Source organism: Rattus norvegicus, chromosome 6, assembly GCF_036323735.1.
Source record: "Rattus norvegicus strain BN/NHsdMcwi chromosome 6, GRCr8, whole genome shotgun sequence".
NCBI lineage: Eukaryota > Metazoa > Chordata > Mammalia > Rodentia > Muridae > Rattus > Rattus norvegicus.
This window is the reverse complement of record NC_086024.1, coordinates 25,192,214-25,213,911: the sequence shown is the minus strand read 5'-3', so window position 1 is coordinate 25,213,911 and position 21,698 is coordinate 25,192,214.

Here is a 21,698-nt window from a genome sequence, read left to right as displayed (position 1 = left end):
TGCTTCCTCCTGTTCTTCATGATTCTAATTGGTTTTCCTTTCTCAGCCAGATTAATCTTCCTGGGGCACGGATCTAATCATGTCAATATTTTTCTCAGAAACCCCAAATGATTCTTCTTTGCCTTTAGAGTAAGTCTAATCTTAGGCAGGTGCCTCCAGTGCAGGCTACATTTATAACCATATTTCTCTACCTCTCTCAAATATACCTATTCCATGGAAATTTGCCAACTAGAATCCAGGGCACCAGTTAATTGAATGTAAGATAATTAATGGATAACTTTTTGAAGTGGATGTAGCTCAATATTTGTGGGAAATTCTCATACCAAAACTCTCATGACTTGAATAGACTGCATATTTAACCCCATGTTTTTTATTTGGTAAACTCATCAACTAAATTTTAATGCTCACTGTGTTTACTAGATGTGGTAATTTTTTTCCTTTTTTCACATCATGCTTTCAGCTTGTATGATGCTGCCAAAATTTCTTCCTAGTCCTTTAAATGCCACAAATCAAGCACAAGGTGCAAAACTTGGATGGTTCTTTCCACGAGCTAGCACCATGCAGAAAAGTAACCAACCCACTTGGATGTGGGAGGCAGGTGGTATCATCCCTGTGGCTATGAGGGACACAGCTCTACGACCGGGACAAACGGCTTGCTCTTACAATCTTCCATTTTCCACATGAGGAAGATAATAGCACCAACTTTGTGTGGTTATTTGAAGATTATATTTTGCACTTTATCAAAACTTAATAACAATATGTATGTTATACAAGAGTTTAACATATGACATTGACCATGTACCCTTCTCCTAGAAGTCTGTCTTGGGCTTGAGAACCCACACAAAGCCTTGGAATGTGCCTGTGAATTGCAATGCAATGTGTGCTCACATGCATGCAGAATGTGACTCAAAAATTCAACATCATAAAAGCTGAGGGTCCAGATAGCATTGTTTAATCTTACTCTGTTCACCAGACTCTGGGAGTAGTAAAGATATGTGTGGGATGAATTGAGAAAGGCTGAATCAAGTTAGCATTAGGAGAAATAAGTTTGTATATGCTATTACCTAATAGGGTAAGTATAAATAAGGATTGCACATTGCTCATCTTAAAACTCTAGTTATTACCTTATCAATGTGTTATATAGTTGTTAAGTTTTATGAAAAATCTTAAATGTAAATTTGGAGAATTAATTCATTATTATGGTTCTAAGTAAAACTGCCTGTTTTGGGCAATCTTTTCAGACTTGAAACCCTAACCATAATCAGGCATAAGAAATACAAGTTTACAGTAGTATGTGGAAATAGATATTCATCTCGATCATGAAGATTATACTTATAACCTTAGACTATCGTCAGACATAGAGAAGTGTGGTGAATCTTGTAGTAAAATGCTTCATGAAGCCCTACCCCGGATGGCTGCATTCTCTCTTACAAACTTGTCTATTCCTTACTCTTTTTAAATACAGGTTGTCTTTTGAAGGCAGTTTTTGGGATCCATGTTTTCTTTCCATGGATTTTTTTACATTGTTTTAGTAGAGGGACAATGAACAAACACAATAAGCAAATACTAACCTTTTCTTCAAGTCACTGTTGATTTCAAGTGATGTTGTGATTGTCTGTCTAAGTGTTAGTCCCTCTAATTCATGAGGGTGTGCTCATAGCTTTTCTTCCAGGAAGTGTGTGAGTTTTGTTTGCTGGATAGCTGACTTGTCTGAGTAGGACAGGCTGGGACAAACAGACATATTCTTTCAGGTACGGGAGTTTCTGGTAGTTTCTTCAACTGCAAGTTTCTTTCTGATTGCTATGAATCTTCTATACACTACTGAGTGAAGCAGAGAGACATTTTACTACTTAGGGTGATATTAGTGTCAGCCATTGAGGCAGAGGTTTGAAAAAGAATTGAAACAAAATGTTGTGTCCTGGATTTTGTATTTCTCATTGAATATCTTAAAGGAATGGAGTGATTATAACTCCATAATAATTTTAATATTAAATGATCTATCATTATGAATATTAAGTAGAGTTTGGAGCTATTGATTTATATGATCAAATATTTTCCAATTAAAGCAACTGGGTCAAAATAGGAGCTTGGCAGCACCTGCTAGGAGAGGTGTCTACAGCAGTGAAAATCACCTGTAAGCAGTGTGAATTTTGGAGCAGGCTGCATGTATGACCCTTCAGGAAAGTGAAAGGAGACAGAAAGAAAATGTTAGAAAAAGGCAGCTAGGTGAGAGCTAGGAGTCCTGACTAGCTACACAACTGCGAAAACACACAGATAAAGTGTCTTAAAAAACTTAGTTAAGACACAGTTCATGATCTGTGTCCTGTTCTTCCTTCAATTCTTCATGAAATGCTTGTAATACCCATAGTACTTTTTGAACTTTGAATTTATTTTTACTTTTGTTGTGCAGGATGAGCAGTTCAGGCACTAAGACAGGTGACTTGAACCATATAATCCAATGGGATTCATATCTGGTTCTTAGGTAGGTCATTGCTTCAATTTGCATCAAAGAATGATTTTATTGCTTTTTTCTACAACTGATATAATCGAGAGAGCCTAAGGCAAGACATTGAATGCTATGGTCTACTGTAAAAGGTATCCTTCCTCTCTGTTGTGTATTAGATGATCTTACTAATAGACTAATCTCGCAAAACTATTTGCAGGTTTTTAAAAGGTCTGACTGTTATTACAAGGATGAAAGCAGTTTCCCAACCATACTATACTCAAAAGGCAAATGATGCCATTGTTTAAACTGACAATTTACACTTAAAGTCTTCACCTTCTTTCATTTTGTACGTCTACAGCAGAGGTAGCCTGGGAAATCCTCAAAAAATGTTCAGTAAATGAATAAAGGCTTGGTGTCATCTATGCTCTCTATGCACCAATCTTAAGAAACTCATTGACAAAAGAATTCCAGCAGTGCTTATTTGCCACCAAATATTGGAAATATCAGCAGAAGTGATTTAAGTTAGGGTCACATTGTAGAACTCAAGTGGAATGGTCACAACGGATGAATATCCCCTCTACAGAGTTTAAAGAGATTGGATTCTGTTCTCTTTGGAGCGATTTAACTCTAATCTTGATGAACTTGAAGATCTCTCAGCATCTTTTCTATCCCTTTAATCTTGGGATTAAAATGAACCTGAAATCTTTAGTGTCTGGGGAAGCAATTGATGTCCTCTGTTTAAGATAACACTGAGTCAGGAGCAAGTGTGTGTAGCTTGGCTGCCTTCTCAGTTGGCTATTTTAAGTATATTTTGCAGTGAGCATTGCTGATGTACAATAGTTTATTTTAAAGAAAAGGTAAAATATTTTGTGGGCCTTTTTGCTTCCAATGGATCTTGCTGACAGCTTTCATCCTGACTCAGGATCCGTTGGCGTGAGTCATAATGGTAGAGTGTGACTTAGAGTCTTGTGATTCACTTCAGGGTGGTTCTTATTATTTACAGAACAATGCAGATGAATCACTTCAAATAATTCAAAGGCTTTATATATAAATAGCCAAATAATATGCCCTAGTTTCTGACCATTGTAGCTTCTACAATTCCTGTCTGTTCAACTCGGTCCCTTCATCTTTCTTTTCCATTTCCAGAGCCATAGTTGGGTCACAGCATCATGGAAGGGGGTCAGGGCAGGATTGTCCAGAAGGTATTATCTGAAGGAACACTGACTCCACACATGTCCAGTGGGAATAAAGCACAGTGTTTTTGTATAAGGAGAAAAGATGATCTCCCTACCATTGTGCATTCTCCTTGGGATGTTGACCAAACAATGAATGGTATCCATGCTTACCATCTGTGTAAATGTAAAAGCCACTCCCTCCATGGTGAATGAGTATAGAGAATGATGGACTGGATAGAAACCATGCATGTACATGGGTACCTGAATAGATAAAGAAAACATTATTTGGATTTTACAAAGAAGGAAAATTTTTACCTCTATATTAGAACATTCATGAAACTGAGGCATATGGTATAAAGCAAAGTAGGACAGCCACAGAAAGAACCATGTTATATCTTGTTGCATATGGTTGATAAAATGTTAATTCCATAGATGCAGAAAATAGGACAGTTACTAAAGGGTTGGCTAGGTGTAAAGAGTGTCAAAGATTATAACATCCAGCTAGATATAAAAATTAAGTGCAAGAGATCTAGTGTGGAATATGGCGACTGTCCTTAATAACAATGTACTACCTTTTAAAAATCTCTAAGGGAATAATTTTAAGTGTAAGAATAACTATATATGGCAGCAAACACACATGCACACACATTAGTATATACTAGTTGTCTTGATTTAGCTGTTATTCAACATAAATAATTCCAAAGTTTATGTTGTAGATGATAAAAATATGCAATTTTTAGTTCCTAATTGAAAAAGATCATATGATGATTTCTGTCTCTAGAGTCTAGGACTGAACGCTGGCATAATGTTGCCTGAAACCATGGCTATGAATTTTAACTCCCACCTTCTAGGACTCAGGCTCTTCTACCCACCTTGTCCTATGTTTTTAAAACAGAATAACATCATATCCAAAGGCCACATGCAACTCTAGCCAGCACCAGAGGTGAATGGTGCTTTGAAATCAGACTCGACTTCAGAGGCAAAACCACATAGATAAAAAGCAAATTATTCCTCGGTGTATATTTGGTTAAAATAGCTGAACTATATTAGGCAATATTGTATAATAAAATATTTATAAAGACAGTAGGGTTTATCTAATTCTGGGAAGAACTAAAAGAGTGGGCACTGGGAATTCCAGAGAAAGAGTTGCTAAGAGTTACCTTGGATACTATGGCAGGAAGTCTTAGTCTAGAAACAGATGTAATGGTGGAGTAGCTAGGAGAGTTTCTATCAACATCCAGGCCAGCATAAAATGATGGGTAATTTCAGATGGCTAGGAAAATGAGTGGGAAATTGTCATCTGACTATAAGTATGGTCTCCATAAACTCCCATGAGTAGTTATCTTTATCCATTCTGTCTTCAAAATGTAAGAGGCCCACATGTTAGGAATAAGAAAAATATGCCATTATTCACTTTTCTCCACCCTGCAACTGGCCATATGCTATCTTTCCTCTATAGTGAAGCTCTCTTCTGCTTCCCTTTATCTAATTCCCTTCATCCAGAGTAAGTGTGTATAGTTAGCTGCATTTTGCCTGTTTGGGATAAGAAACATTTTCTGTTTTTTGATAAGTAATTTCCTCTGCAGGGGATATCGATGCATCTGTCTCAGACAATGGAAACACACATTGATGGCTCTGTGTATAATTATTACCAATGTTCATGGTTAATAGTCATGAAATTGTGGAATTGGGAGGGCCTTGGTGTGTGTGCGTGTGTGTGTGTGTGTGTCTTTGTTGAGAGCCTGCTTTGCTTTGTTTAGACTGACAAACATAGTTACAGGGAATGAAGCTTCTATAAAATATAATAAAATGAACAGGTAAAAATAAAATTATAAACATATACCAAACAAAAGTACAGTCTAAAATATCAAGTTCAATAGGCATAAGATTATATTGTCAAATTGCTATAAAATTGCTAAGAGCTTGATCCAAAATTTTGGTTCTGAATGCACTGAAAATTGGCAACAGAAAAATTTTCCTCTGGCATGCATGGGTAGAGTGAATTTCCTACTTCCTGCTTAGCAAGTCTATGGACATTTAATGCAGTGAGTTAGTGTCATGATCTGTGAGATGTTCTGTTTCTTAAGTTCCTGATAGCCTAGGTTATAGCTGGTATGGAATGTGAATATATTTGTGAAAGGAGACAGAAATGCTGCATTGTTGTTCTGTCCATCCATTCATCCATCCATCCATCTATCCATCTATCCATCTATCCATCCATCCATCTATCCATCCATCCATCCACTTATCCATCCATCTATCTAAAACACAAGGGTGGAGAAAGAGAATAGGAAGGAGGGAGGGAGATCAAGAATATGAACAGTGAGGGAGAGAGAGAGAGAGAGAGAGAGAGAGAGAGAGAGAGAGAGAGAGAGAGAGAGAGACGAGAATTCCACAGTGTATATCAGGCACTGGGGGGTGGGTATTTGTAGTACATTCTCCTACCTCCTTTAACTGAGCATTCTGGTCTTTATCTCTAAGGCCTTTCTAGGAATGGAGCTTTGATTATTCTTTTCCTTGGTATGGATTGGAGGTGTCTTATTTCACAGGGCCACTGGGGCCTCTGCCAGTTTGAAATTTCTTACAGCTGGACTGGGACATCTTTGTGCTTATCTGTGGGAAATATGTGTATCTGCTATTGACCCAGTCGAGATAAGGATAAGATATATAGAGTAGGGATATTTAACGGGATGCTAAAAGTTCAAAGATCCCTTGACAGAGACCAATTAATTAAAAAAAAATCTTTGGGTAGGGGGAGTCACTCAGATTTATGCATTATACCCAGTTTAATTCCTTACATAGACTGACTACCGCTGTATAATGGGAGAAACATAGAAGTGTACATTGTAAGTTTTTGACTCTCACATTCTCAGGAGGTTCAGCTCCATAAATTTGAGTTCAGTTGGTAAACAAACGCCAACCTATCAAAGTAATATGGCAAATAAAGAGATACAATCTAAGTCAGGACTTAATGGAAAAAGAATGTGAGAATGTGCATGGGGAAGGTGTACAAGAAAGAAAGCCACAGTGATTGGCTGACATTGATGTAAGTAAATTTAAAATAGCACTGCCATTTGCATGGGTGAAGAAGGCACATCTGTAAGAAAAGCCTAATGGTTTTAGGAATTTTTACAGATGATGATTAGTAGAACTGGAATGTTCGGGCATATGAGGTGTGGGTCTCTGTGTGTGTGATCTCTCACCTGAAACATGAACACCTCATGACCAAGTCTGCTTTATCTTAAGGTACTAGTTTGTGATTTTAGTTCACAGACTTCACTTGCGATGAATTCCATGCTCATACTCAATTATGTCATTCTTCCCCACCACTATGATATCAGTCAGATTACAAGTTAATTGATGATATCTGGAATCTATTTTTCCTTATTTGGAGTCTTGATTCATATTCTATTTTCATGTATATGAACTAAATAAACGATCTTGTAGTATGCATAGAGTAAATGATGTTTCAAAGTAGCTATCTTAATTTAAAATCAAATGTTTTAAATACGAAGCATAACCTAGGTTTCCTGTTTTATATTGGAGAAAGTTGAGATCCGGAGAAGTATGGCCTTGTTTAAAGTCACAAAGTGCAATGAAGGGACCTGGGAATTAAGTATAGGTTCCTCACTATGGGTTGTGCATTCTTTGATTTTAATGGGTGTTTGGATAGCAGATGTATAGACTCCCAAGAGACACTCATGGCACAAGATCTCATCGTGCATAATTACAAATATTTTTTCATGTTAATTAAATAATGTATATTGTATTTCATAATTCGTGAACAGGAGCTGATGTCGCACACATGTAGCTTAAAATTAGGAACACTGAATTTTTTTCTGCATGACTGTCACTTGAGTTAGGGAGTCTGACCTTAGTGACAGAGTACCTAAGTCACGCTGGAGACACAGCAGCATTTATCCATGGAATTTGAGGACATTGAGCCTCTTCATGCCTCTGTTCCTCTGCATTTCCAAAGGCTTGATTAAATAAAGCAATAGCTAATGTTTAATGCATTTAAAATTGGCATTTATTTTATGCAATTAAAAACTAATTAGTACATTCATTCTCAGCTAGCCTAAGGAAGGAATTTGGTGACTGGTCAGGGTTTTAAAAAAAATGTGTTCTAAGAATGCGTTCTTTAACATACCTCTCTTTTATTTCTATTTTTATAATATTACAGTTTTTCACAATTGCATACATGCACACACAGTGCATTCATCTTCTTACTCTCTCTAAATCCCCACCCTGGTCTCCTTTATCCGTCCTCCCAAAAGTCCTTTCTCCAATTTATGACTTTTTGTTTTGCTTTTCTGATTTTTCTGAATTTCATCATCTACACAAACATGGGTTTGGAGCAAAAACTTGGAGCATTGTGGGTTCAACAACTAGCATGTAACTGCATATCTCTGAGGTGGGAGAGTGTTCCAGTGAAAGGACGTCTTGAGACATGGGAGCTTAGGAATCACTCAGTGGGAGAGGAAGCTTCCTCAGCAGAAGCCTTGCAGCTCCAGCAGAAGGGTATCCCAGGCTGAGCCAAGGGGCTCAGGAACCTCAGCCCTGCTCATTCTCCTTCCTTCTTCTCTTCTTCTATTCGTTGCTTCTTGTCTTTTCTGATGAGAGAGTCACACCAGGCAGCAAATCTCATGAAAGAGATTTATTAGAGGGTCCAGATCCAGAAGGGGCTGTCTATGCTCCCAGAAAGGAGCAGACAGTGACAAGGAATTGGACAATGCACAATATTTGTATAGGGGTTCTTGGGGGGTGAGCTTTCTAGGGTGGAGATTTCCAGGATGAGGAATGATGGGATTTCCTGAGCTTGGAGAAGCTCAGGGAATGGTGGATTTTTCCTTTTTAGGGATTGGTGGGTTTTAAAGCTCAGGGATTGTACAGTTTCTTTGAGAAGTTCAGAAATTGGTGGGGTTTTCCTATTCAGACTTTTCATCTAAAATGAGCATAACCTGTGAAGGGTCCTGTGGAGGGACTGAAGATCAACTCTATGACAGTTACAGAGGCTGCAAACACCATAAGGACAGTTGGGGAGGTCTGGGGGAGGATCCTGGCTGCTGGAGCTCTTCAGCGGGTCCCTGGCCACTTTCCTGCCTTAAGGGTTTACAAATAGAATCCATTGCAGGGAAAGCCACTAGAGTGGCAGGAATATCTAATACTCCAGCAATAAAGTCTCATCACCTAGTTCTGGTGGGCACCCAAGAGGAATGGTAAGAACAGGCATCTTCTGGGGTGTCTCTAGGGCCTCTCTACGCAGAGGCACATAAGAAGGTACCCTACCTGGTCCTGGTCTAGGATATTCCTCAGCTTATATAGTCGTAGATTTCCATATGGTTTTTCCATACATCTTTAATTTAGACAAAGCCCCACTCCCACTCCCCCCCACAATGTTCCCCATCTGCACTCTCTCATTCCTATTTAAACTCAATTAGTCTCAAGTTGAAAGGTGTGAAGACTCAGAAAACTGTATGGGTTTTTTAAAGTCTCCTCTAGTGCAAGTCACGTTTTCTCTGTGGCGAATCAGCACTTCCTGCCCATCTGAAAGGAAGATTAATGCAACATAAATGTTCAATTATATGTTATGGGGTTGAGTGCCATAAACATTAATTGAGAGTTACCAGAGATATCAAGATGAAAATGAGCCTTTAGGTGGGTTGAATCAGAGCCTCTGAGGCCAAATTGGAGTCACTTAAACATCGTCTCATTACTTAACCTCTTAAGGGCCATCTTATCAGATATTTCACTTGCAGTTAGGTTGGTGCATGACAAGTACACCCAGTAGGGAGATAACTCATGTGGTGATTTGAGCAGTCCAGTGTGTCTCCTCTTTCTGAAATTTATGTTAACTATTTCTCTTTTCAGATTAATACAGTTTTAAAATATAGGAAAACTGCTACCAATTGGAGGTGATGGCATGTGAGGACTCTGAGATCAGTCATCATTAAAAGTTAAAGATACTCATTCATTCTGTGTCACAGCCAGCCCAGTGGCAATCCTGCTAGTGCACGAGTGAAGAGAGAGAGAAGGTGTAGACCCTGCACCTTTAGAACATGTGATGTTCTAGATAAGGGTGCTGGAAGGGAAAGCCCAGAGCCTAGTGATGCCTTGGGGGAGCCATGGAAGAGAAGATTATCTGAGTAGAATCAAGAAGAGGTGGCTCAGAAAGATTTGCAAGTGCCAGCGTCTGATACTGAATTTTTTTCGATAGGAGAAAAATAACACGTTTAAAGGGAACTTCATTTGTGAGGCCCCACACTGATAATCCCAGAATTTCCAAGGTTGAAGAAGGCAGAATGTGAATTCAAGGTCAGTCTGGAATACGTACCGAGGTACTGTCTCAAAACATAAAAGCAGATAAATAAAATGAACAAAATGCCACTACGACCAACAAAGCATTGCAAAAGGAGGAAGTAAGAAGGGTTCTAAGTTCACATGAACTCAAAGATTGAGTAGCGTGGAGGGAAAGTAACAGTGTTGAGGTCTAGTACTATCTAACACTGAATTTGTGACCATGAGGACAAAAGAGGTCATAGAATTAATTATTTTAAGGACAGTGGAAAGAATTAACCGTGAAGCTGGAGGACGAAGAGGAGAGGTACATACAAATGTGCTGGGTGATAAAACGATGGTTTTAGATTTTTAACTGCTCCTTCAACTGGAGAAAAACAAAACTCTGTCTTTTCCATGACTATAAAACCCTAACTGGAGTTTAAAATCATCTCCTCTCAACTTGGGTCCCACCTTGGATTCAACCCCATCATGGTTCTCCATACCTGCCCCAATCTGTTCTCAGTGACTTTCACTAAATTGGATTTCCTGGGACCAATGGAGTTTTAAAATTGATTTTCATCACAGACTTGTCATTTTGAACAAGGAAAAATGCAGAAATCCAATTAAAGTTGATTTTCAGGTAAAAAATTAGTTTTTCTATAGATATTTTCCATTCATGCTGTATTAAAAACAACTTATAAGATACAGTGATCGTTCATCTGAAATACAGACTTAACTAGAAGTCATATACTTTACAGCCTAGTTCTTTAGTAGTTATTCCTGACTGAAATTTACTTTATATCACACCATATCATTATCGATTAGGAAGATTATGAATTCTCTCTGAATGTGATATTTCCATTTGTAGTGTGTGTGTGTGTGTGTGTGTGTGTGTGTGTGTTACAGGAGTTTGAAAGTAGAGTTGAGAGTCTTGTGAATATTATGCAAATTATCTAGTACTGAGCTATAATCCTGGCCCTTTACTTATTTTTCTTAATTTGATAGAGTAGCACCATAATTTTCCCAGGGTGGCTTTGAAGTCACACAGTAGGCCAGGAAGACTTGAACTTGTGATTATCAGTTATTGAATGATAACCAAGAATTTGATTCTACCCAGACCCCGTGAGAGAGAGACCCAACCGCCTGGTCAGGTGGGCACTCCTGAGGCTGCAGAGCGGAAGAGACCACCAACACTGCCCACCCCTGCCCACATCCCTGGCCCAAGAAGAAACTGTATAAGGCCTCTGGGCTCCCGTGGGGAGGGCCCAGGAGCGGCAGGACCCCTGCCTGAGACACCACCGGAACCTGAAGGAAACAGACCGAGTAAACAGTTCTCTGCACCCAAATCCCGTGGGAGGGAGAGCTAAACCTTCAGAGAGGCAGACAAGCCTGGGAAACCAGAAGAGACTGCTCTCTGCGCACACATCTCGGACGCCAGAGGAAAACACCAAAGGCCATCTGGAACCCTGGTGCACTGAAGCTCCAGGAAGGGGCGGCGCATATCTTCCTGGTTGCTGCCGCTGCAGAGAGCCCGTGGGCAGCACCCCACGAGCGAACTTGAGCCTCGAGACCACAGGTAAGACCAACTTTTCTGCTACAAGAAAGCTGCCTGGTGAACTCAAGACACAGGCCCACAGGAACAGCTGAAGACCTGTAGAGAGGAAAAACTACACGCCCGAAAGCAGAACACTCTGTCCCCATAACTGACTGAAAGAGAGGAAAACAGGTCTACAGCACTCCTGACACACAGGCTTATAGGACAGTCTAGCCACTGTCAGAAATAGCAGAACAAAGTAACACTAGAGATAATCTGATGGCGAGAGGCAAGCACAGGAACCCAAGCAACAGAAACCAAGACTACATGCCATCATCGGAGCCCAATTCTCCCACCAAAACAAACATGGAATATCCAAACACACCAGAAAAGCAAGATCTAGTTTCAAAATCATATTTGATCATGATGCTGGAGGACTTCAAGAAAGACATGAAGAACTTCCTTAGGGAAACACAGGAAAACATAAATAAACAAGTAGAAGCCTACAGAGAGGAATCGCAAAAATCCCTGAAAGAATTCCAGGAAAACACAATCAAACAGTTGAAGGAATTAAAAATGCAAATAGAAGCAATCAAGAAAGAACACATGGAAACAACCCTGGATATAGAAAACCAAAAGAAGAGACAAGGAGCTGTAGATACAAGCTTCACCAACAGAATACAAGAGATGGAAGAGAGAATCTCAGGAGCAGAAGATTCCATAGAAATCATCGACTCAACTGCCAAAGATAATGTAAAGCGGAAAAAGCTACTGGTCCAAAACATACAGGAAATCCAGGACTCAATGAGAAGATCAAACCTAAGGATAATATGTATAGAAGAGAGTGAAGACTCCCAGCTCAAAGGACCAGTAAATATCTTCAACAAAATCACAGAAGAAAACTTCCCTAACCTAAAAAACGAGATACCCATAGGCATACAAGAAGCCTACAGAACTCCAAATAGATTGGACCAGAAAAGAAACACCTCCTGTCACATAATTGTCAAAACACCAAATGCACAAAATAAAGAAAGAATATTAAAAGCAGTAAGGGAAAAAGGTCAAGTAACATATAAAGGCAGACCTATCAGAATCACACCAGACTTCTCGCCAGAAACTATGAAGGCCAGAAGATCCTGGACTGATGTCATACAGACCCTAAGAGAACACAAATGCCAGCCCAGGTTACTGTATCCTGCAAAACTCTCAATTAACATAGATGGAGAAACCAAGATATTCCATGACAAAACCAAATTTACACAATATCTTTCTACAAATCCAGCACTACAAAGGATAATAAATGGTAAAGCCCAACATAAGGAGGCAAGCTATACCATAGAAGAAGCAAGAAACTAATCATCTTGGCAACAAAACAAAGAGAATGAAAGCATACAAACATAACCTCACATCCAAATATGAATATAACGGGAAGCAATAATCACTATTCCTTAATATCTCTCAACATCAATGGCCTCAACTCCCCAATAAAAAGACATAGATTAACAAACTGGATACGCAACGAGGACCCTGCATTCTGCTGCCTACAGGAAACACACCTCAGAGACAAAGACAGACACTACCTCAGAGTGAAAGGCTGGAAAACAACTTTCCAAGCAAATGGTTGGAAGAAGCAAGCTGGAGTAGCCATTCTAATATCAAATAAAATCAATTTTCAACTAAAAGTCATCAAAAAAGATAAGGAAGGACACTTCATATTCATCAAAGGAAAAATCCACCAAGATGAACTCTCAATCCTAAATATCTATGCCCCAAATACAAGGGCACCTACATACGTAAAAGAAACCTTACTAAAGCTCAAAACACACATTGCACCTCACACAATAATAGTGGGAGATTTCAACACCCCACTCTCATCAATGGACAGATCATGGAAACAGAAATTAAACAGTGATGTCGACAGACTAAGAGAAGTCATGAGCCAAATGGACTTAACGGATATTTATAGAACATTCTATCCTAAAGCAAAAGGATATACCTTCTTCTCAGCTCGTCATGGTACTTGCTCCAAAATTGACCATATAATTGGTCAAAAAACGGGCCTCAACAGGTACAGAAAGATAGAAATAATCCCATGCGTGCTATCGGACCACCATGGCCTAAAACTGGTCTTCAATAACAATAAGGGAAGAATGCCCACATATACGTGGAAATTGAACAAGGCTCTACTCAATGATAACCTGGTCAAGGAAGAAATAAAGAAAGAAATTAAAAACTTTTTAGAATTTAATGAAAATGAAGGTACAACATACCCAAACTTATGGGACACAATGAAAGCTGTGCTAAGAGGAAAACTCATAGCACTGAGTGCCTGCAGAAAGAAACAGGAAAGAGCATATGTCAGCAGCTTGACAGCACACCTAAAAGCTCTAGAACGAAAAGAAGCAAATACACCCAGGAGGAGTAGAAGGCAGGAAATAATCAAACTCAGAGCTGAAATCAACCAAGTAGAAACAAAAAGGACCATAGAAAGAATCAACAGAACCAAAAGTTGGTTCTTTGAGAAAATCAACAAGATAGATAAACCCTTAGCCAGACTAACGAGAGGACACAGAGAGTGCGTCCAAATTAACAAAATCAGAAATGAAAAGGGAGACATAACTACAGATTCAGAGGAAATTCAAAAAATCATCAGATCTTACTATAAAAACCTATATTCAACAAAACTTGAAAATCTTCAGGAAATGGACAATTTCCTAGACAGATACCAGGTATCGAAGTTAAATCAGGAACAGATAAACCAGTTAAACTACCCCATAACTCCTAAGGAAATAGAAGCAGTCATTAAAGGTCTCCCAACCAAAAAGAGCCCAGATCCAGACGGGTTTAGTGCAGAATTCTATCAAACCTTCATAGAAGACCTCATACCAATATTATCCCAACTATTCCACAAAATTGAAACAGATGGATCACTACCGAATACCTTCTATGAAGCCACAATTACTCTTATACCTAAACCACACAAAGACCCAACAAAGAAAGAGAACTTCAGACCAATTTCCCTTATGAATATCAACGCAAACATACTCAATAAAATTCTGGCAAACCGAATTCAAGAGCGCATCAAAACAATCATCCGAGGGCCCAGGAGCGGCAGGACCCCTGCCTGAGACACCGCCGGAACCTGAGGGAAACAGACCAGATAAACAGTTCTCTGCACCCAAATCCCGTGGGAGGGAGAGCTAAACCTTCAGAGAGGCGGACAAGCCTGGGAAACCAGAAGAGACTGCTCCCTGCACACACATCTCGGACGCCAGAGGAAAAAGCCAAAGACCATCTGGAACCCTGGTGCACTGAAGCTCCCGGAAGGGGCGGCACAGGTCTTCCTGGTTGCTGCCGCTGCAGAGAGCCCCTGGGCAGCACCCCACGAGCGAACCTGAGCCTCGGGACCACAGGTAAGACCAAATTTTCTGCTGCAAGAAAGCTGCCTGGTGAGGTTGGGACACACGGAAGCAGAATTTCTCTAGGACCGGGCACGTTCTGTGTTACCCGGAAGTCCCACACCCGCGGATCCCGGCCTTCAGCAGCTCTCTGCTCCCAGACCCGGTGAGAGAGAGACCCAACCGCCTGGTCAGGTGGGCACTCCTGAGGCTGCAGAGCGGAAGAGACCAACAACACTGCTCACCCCTGCCCACATCCCTGGCCCAAGAGGAAACTGTATAAGGCCTCTGGGCTCCCGTGGGGGAGCGGCAGGACCCCTGCCAGAGACACCGCCGGACCCTGAAGGAAACAGACCGGATAAACAGTTCTCTGCACCCAAATCCCGTGGGAGGGAGAGCTAAACCTTCAGAGAGGCAGACAAGCCTGGGAAACCAGAAGAGACTGCTCCCTGCATACACATCTCGGACGCCAGAGGAAAAAGCCAAAGACCATCTGGAACCCTGGTGCACTGAAGCTCCCGGAAGGGGCGGCACAGGTCTTCCTGGTTGCTGCCGCTGCAGAGAGCCCGTGGGCAGCACCCCACGAGCGAACCTGAGCCTCGGGACCACAGGTAAGACCCAATTTTCTGCTGCAAAAAAGCTGCCTGGTGAACTCAAGACACAGGCCCACAGGAACAGCTGAAGACCTGTAGAGAGGAAAAACTACATGCCCGAAAGCAGAACACTCTGTCCCCATAACTGACTGAAAGAGAGGAAAACAGGTCTACAGCACTCCTGACACACAGGCTTATAGGACAGTCTAGCCACTGTCAGAAATAGCAGAACAAAGTAACACTAGAGATAATCTGATGGCGAGAGGCAAGCGCAGGAACCCAAGCAACAGAAACCAAGACTACATGCCATCATCGGAGCCCAATTCTCCCACCAAAACAAACATGGAATATCCAAACACACCAGAAAAGCAAGATCTAGTTTCAAAATCATATTTGATCATGATGCTGGAGGACTTCAAGAAAGACATGAACACACTTAGGGAAGCACAGGAAAACATTAATAAACAAGTAAAAGCCTACAGAGAGGAATCACAAAAATCCCTGAAAGAATTCCAGGAAAACACAATCAAACAGTTGAAGGAATTAAAAATGCAAATAGAAGCAATCAAGAAAGAACACATGGAAACAACCCTGGATATAGAAATCCAAAAGAAGAGACAAGGAGCTGTAGATACAAGCTTCACCAACAGAATACAAGAGATGGAAGAGAGAATCTCAGGAGCAGAAGATTCCATAGAAATCATTGACTCAACTGTCAAAGATAATGTAAAGCAGAAAAAGCTACTGGTCCAAAACATACAGGAAATCCAGGACTCAATGAGAAGATCAAACCTAAGGATAATAGGTATAGAAGAGAGTGAAGACTCCCAGCTCAAAGGACCAGTAAATATCTTCAACAAAATCATAGAAGAAAACTTCCCTAACCTAAAAAAAGAGATACCCATAGACATACAAGAAGCCTACAGAACTCCAAATAGATTGGACCAGAAAAGAAACACCTCCCGTCACATAATTGTCAAAACACCAAACGCACAAAATAAAGAAAGAATATTAAAAGCAGTAAGGGAAAAAGGTCAAGTAACATATAAAGGGAGACTTATCAGAATCACACCAGACTTCTCGCCAGAAACTATGAAGGCCAGAAGATCCTGGACTGATGTCATACAGACCCTAAGAGAACACAAATGCCAGCCCCGGTTACTGTATACAGCAAAACTCTCAATTAACATTGATGGAGAAACCAAGATATTCCATGACAAAACCAAATTTACACAATATCTTTCTACAAATCCAGCACTACAAAGGATAATAAATGGTAAAGCCCAACATAAGGAGGCAAGCTATACCCTAGAAGAAGCAAGAAACTAATCGTCTTGGCAACAAAACAAAGAGAATGAAAGCACACAAACATAACCTCACATCCAAATATGAATATAACGGGAAGCAATAATCACTATTCCTTAATATCTCTCAATATCAATGGCCTCAACTCCCCAATAAAAAGACATAGATTAACAAACTGGATACGCAACGAGGACCCTGCATTCTGCTGCCTACAGGAAACACACCTCAGAGACAAAGACAGACACTACCTCAGAGTGAAAGGCTGGAAAACAACTTTCCAAGCAAATGGTTGGAAGAAGCAAGCTGGAGTAGCCATTCTAATATCAAATAAAATCAATTTCCAACTAAACGTCATCAAAAAAGATAAGGAAGGACACTTCATATTCATCAAAGGAAAAATCAACCAAGATGAACTCTCAATCCTAAATATCTATGCCCCAAATACAAGGGCACCTACATACGTAAAAGAAACCTTACTAAAGCTCAAAACACACATTGCACCTCACACAATAATAGTGGGAGATTTCAACACCCCACTCTCATCAATGGACAGATCATGGAAACAGAAATTAAACAGTGATGTAGACAGACTAAGAGAAGTCATGAGCCAAATGGACTTAACGGATATTTATAGAACATTCTATCCAAAAGCAAAAGGATATACCTTCTTCTCAGCTCGTCATGGTACTTGCTCCAAAATTGACCATATAATTGGTCAAAAAACGGGCCTCAACAGGTACAGAAAGATAGAAATAATCCCATGCGTGCTATCGGACCACCACGGCCTAAAACTGGTCTTCAATAACAATAAGGGAAGAATGCCCACATATACGTGGAAATTGAACAATGCTCTACTCAATGATAACCTGGTCAAGGAAGAAATAAAGAAAGAAATTAAAAACTTTTTAGAATTTAATGAAAATGAAGATACAACATACTCAAACTTATGGGACACAATCAAAGCTGTGCTAAGAGGAAAACTCATAGCGCTGAGTGCCTGCAGAAAGAAACAGGAAAGAGCATATGTCAGCAGCTTGACAGCACACCTAAAAGCTCTAGAACAAAAAGAAGCAAATACACCCAGGAGGAGTAGAAGGCAGGAAATAATCAAACTCAGAGCTGAAATCAACCAAGTAGAAACAAAAAGGACCATAGAAAGAATCAACAGAACCAATAGTTGGTTCTTTGAGAAAATCAACAAGATAGATAAACCCTTAGCCAGACTAACGAGAGGACACAGAGAGTGTGTCCAAATTAACAAAATCAGAAATGAAAAGGGAGACATAACTACAGATTCGGAGGAAATTCAAAAAATCATCAGATCTTACTATAAAAACCTATATTCAACAAAACTTGAAAATCTTCAGGAAATGGACAATTTCCTAGACAGATACCAGGTATCGAAGTTAAATCAGGAACAGATAAACCAGTTAAACAACCCCATAACTCCTAAGGAAATAGAAGCAGTCATTAAAGGTCTCCCAACCAAAAAGAGCCCAGGTCCAGACGGGTTTAGTGCAGAATTCTATCAAACCTTCATAGAAGACCTCATACCAATATTATCCAAACTATTCCACAAAATTGAAACAGATGGAGCCCTACCGAATTCCTTCTACGAAGCCACAATTACTCTTATACCTAAACCACACAAAGACACAACAAAGAAAGAGAACTTCAGACCAATTTCCCTTATGAATATCGACGCAAAAATACTCAATAAAATTCTGGCAAACCGAATTCAAGAGCACATCAAAACAATCATCCACCATGATCAAGTAGGCTTCATCCCAGGCATGCAGGGATGGTTTAATATACGGAAAACCATCAACGTGATCCATTATATAAACAAACTGAAAGAACAGAATCACATGATCATTTCATTAGATGCTGAGAAAGCATTTGACAAAATTCAACACCCCTTCATGATAAAAGTCCTGGAAAGAATAGGAATTCAAGGCCCATACCTAAACATAGTAAAAGCCATATACAGCAAACCAGTTGCTAACATTAAACTAAATGGAGAGAAACTTGAAGCAATCCCACTAAAATCAGGGACTAGACAAGGCTGCCCACTCTCTCCCTACTTATTCAATATAGTTCTTGAAGTTCTAGCCAGAGCAATCAGACAGCAAAAGGAGATCAAAGGGATACAGATCGGAAAAGAAGAGGTGAAAATATCACTATTTGCAGATGACATGATAGTATATTTAAGTGATCCCAAAAGTTCCACCAGAGAACTACTAAAGCTGATAAACAACTTCAGCAAAGTGGCTGGGTATAAAATTAACTCAAATAAATCAGTTGCCTTCCTCTATACAAAAGAGAAACAAGCCGAGAAAGAAATTAGGGAAACGACACCCTTCATAATAGACCCAAATAATATAAAGTACCTCGGTGTGACTTTAACCAAGCAAGTAAAAGATCTGTACAATAAGAACTTCAAGACACTGAGGAAAGAAATTGAAGAAGACCTCAGAAGATGGAAAGATCTCCCATGCTCATGGATTGGCAGGATTAATATTGTAAAAATGGCCATTTTACCAAAAGCAATCTACAGATTCAATGCAATCCCCATCAAAATACCAATCCAATTCTTCAAAGAGTTAGACAGAACAATTTGCAAATTCATCTGGAATAACAAAAAACCCAGGATAGCTAAAGCTATCCTCAACAATAAAAGGACTTCAGGGGGAATCACTATCCCTGAACTCAAGCAGTATTACAGAGCAATAGTGATAAAAACTGCATGGTATTGGTACAGAGACAGACAGATAGACCAATGGAATAGAATTGAAGACCCAGAAATGAACCCACACACCTATGGTCACTTGATTTTTGACAAAGGAGCCAAAACCATCCAATGGAAAAAAGATAGCATTTTCAGCAAATGGTGCTGGTTCAACTGGAGGTCAACATGTAGAAGAATGCAGATCGATCCATGCTTATCACCCTGTACAAAGCTTAAGTCCAAGTGGATCAAGGACCTCCATATCAAACCAGACACACTCAAACTAATAGAAGAAAAACTAGGGAAGCATCTGGAACACATGGGCACTGGAAAAATTTCCTGAACAAAACACCAATGGCTTATGCTCTAAGATCAAGAATTGACAAATGGGATTTCATAAAACTGCAAAGCTTCTGTAAGGCAAAGGACACTGTGGTTAGGACAAAACGGCAACCAACAGATTGGGAAAAGATCTTTACCAATCCTACAACAGATAGAGGCCTTATATCCACAATATACAAAGAACTCAAGAAGTTAGACCGCAGGGAAACAAATAACCCTATTAAAAAATGGGGTTCAGAGCTAAACAAAGAATTCACAGCTGAGGAATGCCGAATGGCTGAGAAACACCTAAGAAATGTTCAACATCTTAGGCATAAGGGAAATGCAAATCAAAACAACCCTGAGATTTCACCTCACACCAGTGCGATTGGCTAAGATCAAAAACTCAGGTGACAGCAGATGCTGGCGAGGATGTGGAGAAAGAGGAACACTCCTCCATTGTTGGTGGGATTGCAGACTGGTAAAACCATTCTGGAAATCAGTCTGGAGGTTCCTCAGAAAATTGGACATTGAACTGCCTGAGGATCCAGCTATACCTCTCTTGGGCATATACCCAAAAGATGCCTCAACATATAAAAGAGACACGTGCTCCACTATGTTCATTGCAGCCTTATTTCTAATAGCCAGAAACTGGAAAGAACCCAGATGCCCTTCAACAGAGGAATGGATACAGAAAATGTGGAACATCTACACAATGGAATATTACTCAGCTATCAAAACAACGAGTTTATGAAATTCGTAGGCAAATGGTTGGAACTGGAAAATATCATCCTGAGTGAGCTAACCCAATCACAGAAAGACATACATGGTATGCACTCATTGATAAGTGGCTATTAGCCCAAATGCTTGAATTACCCTAGATCCCTAGAACAAACGAAACTCAAGACGGATGATCAAAATGTGAATGCTTCACTCCTTCTTTAAATGAGGAAAAAGAATACCCTTGGCAGGGAAGGGAGAGGCAAAGATTAAAACAGAGACTGAAGGAACACCCATTCAGAGCCTGCCCCACATGTGGCCCATACATATACAGCCACCCAATTAGACAAGATGGATGAAGCAAAGAAGTGCAGACCGACAGGAGCCGGATGTAGATAGCTCCTGAGAGACACAGCCAGAATACAGCAAATATAGAGGCGAATGCCAGCAGCAAACCACTGAACTGAGAATAGGTCCCCTATTGAAGGAATCAGAGAAAGAACTGGAAGAGCTTGAAGGGGCTCGAGACCCCAAAAGTACAACAATGCCAAGCAACCAGAGCTTCCAGGGACTAAGCCACTACCTAAAGACTATACATGGACTGACCTTGGACTCTGACCCCATAGGTAGCAATGAACATCCTAGTAAGAGCACCAGTGGAAGGGGAAGCCCTGGGTCCTGCTAAGACTGAACCCCCAGTGAACTAGTCTATGGGGGGAGGGCGGCAATGGGGGGAGGGTTGGGAGGGGAACACCCATAAGGAAGGGGAGTGAGGAGGGGGATGTTTGCCCGGAAACCGGGAAAGGGAATAACACTCGAAATGTATATAAGAAATACTCAAGTTAATAAAAAAAAAAAAAAAAAAAAAAACAATCATCCACCATGATCAAGTAGGGTTCATCCCAGGCATGCAGGGATGGTTTAATATACGGAAAACCATCAATGTGATCCATTATATAAACAAACTGAAAGAACAGAACCACATGATCATTTCATTAGATGCTGAGAAAGCATTTGAGAAAATTCAACACCCCTTCATGATAAAAGTCCTGGAAAGAATAGGAATTCAAGGCCCATACCTAAACACAGTAAAAGCCATATACAGCAAACCAGTTGCTAACATTAAACTAAATGGAGAGAAAATTGAAGCAATCCCACTAAAATCAGGGACTAGACAAGGCTGCCCACTCTCTCCCTAC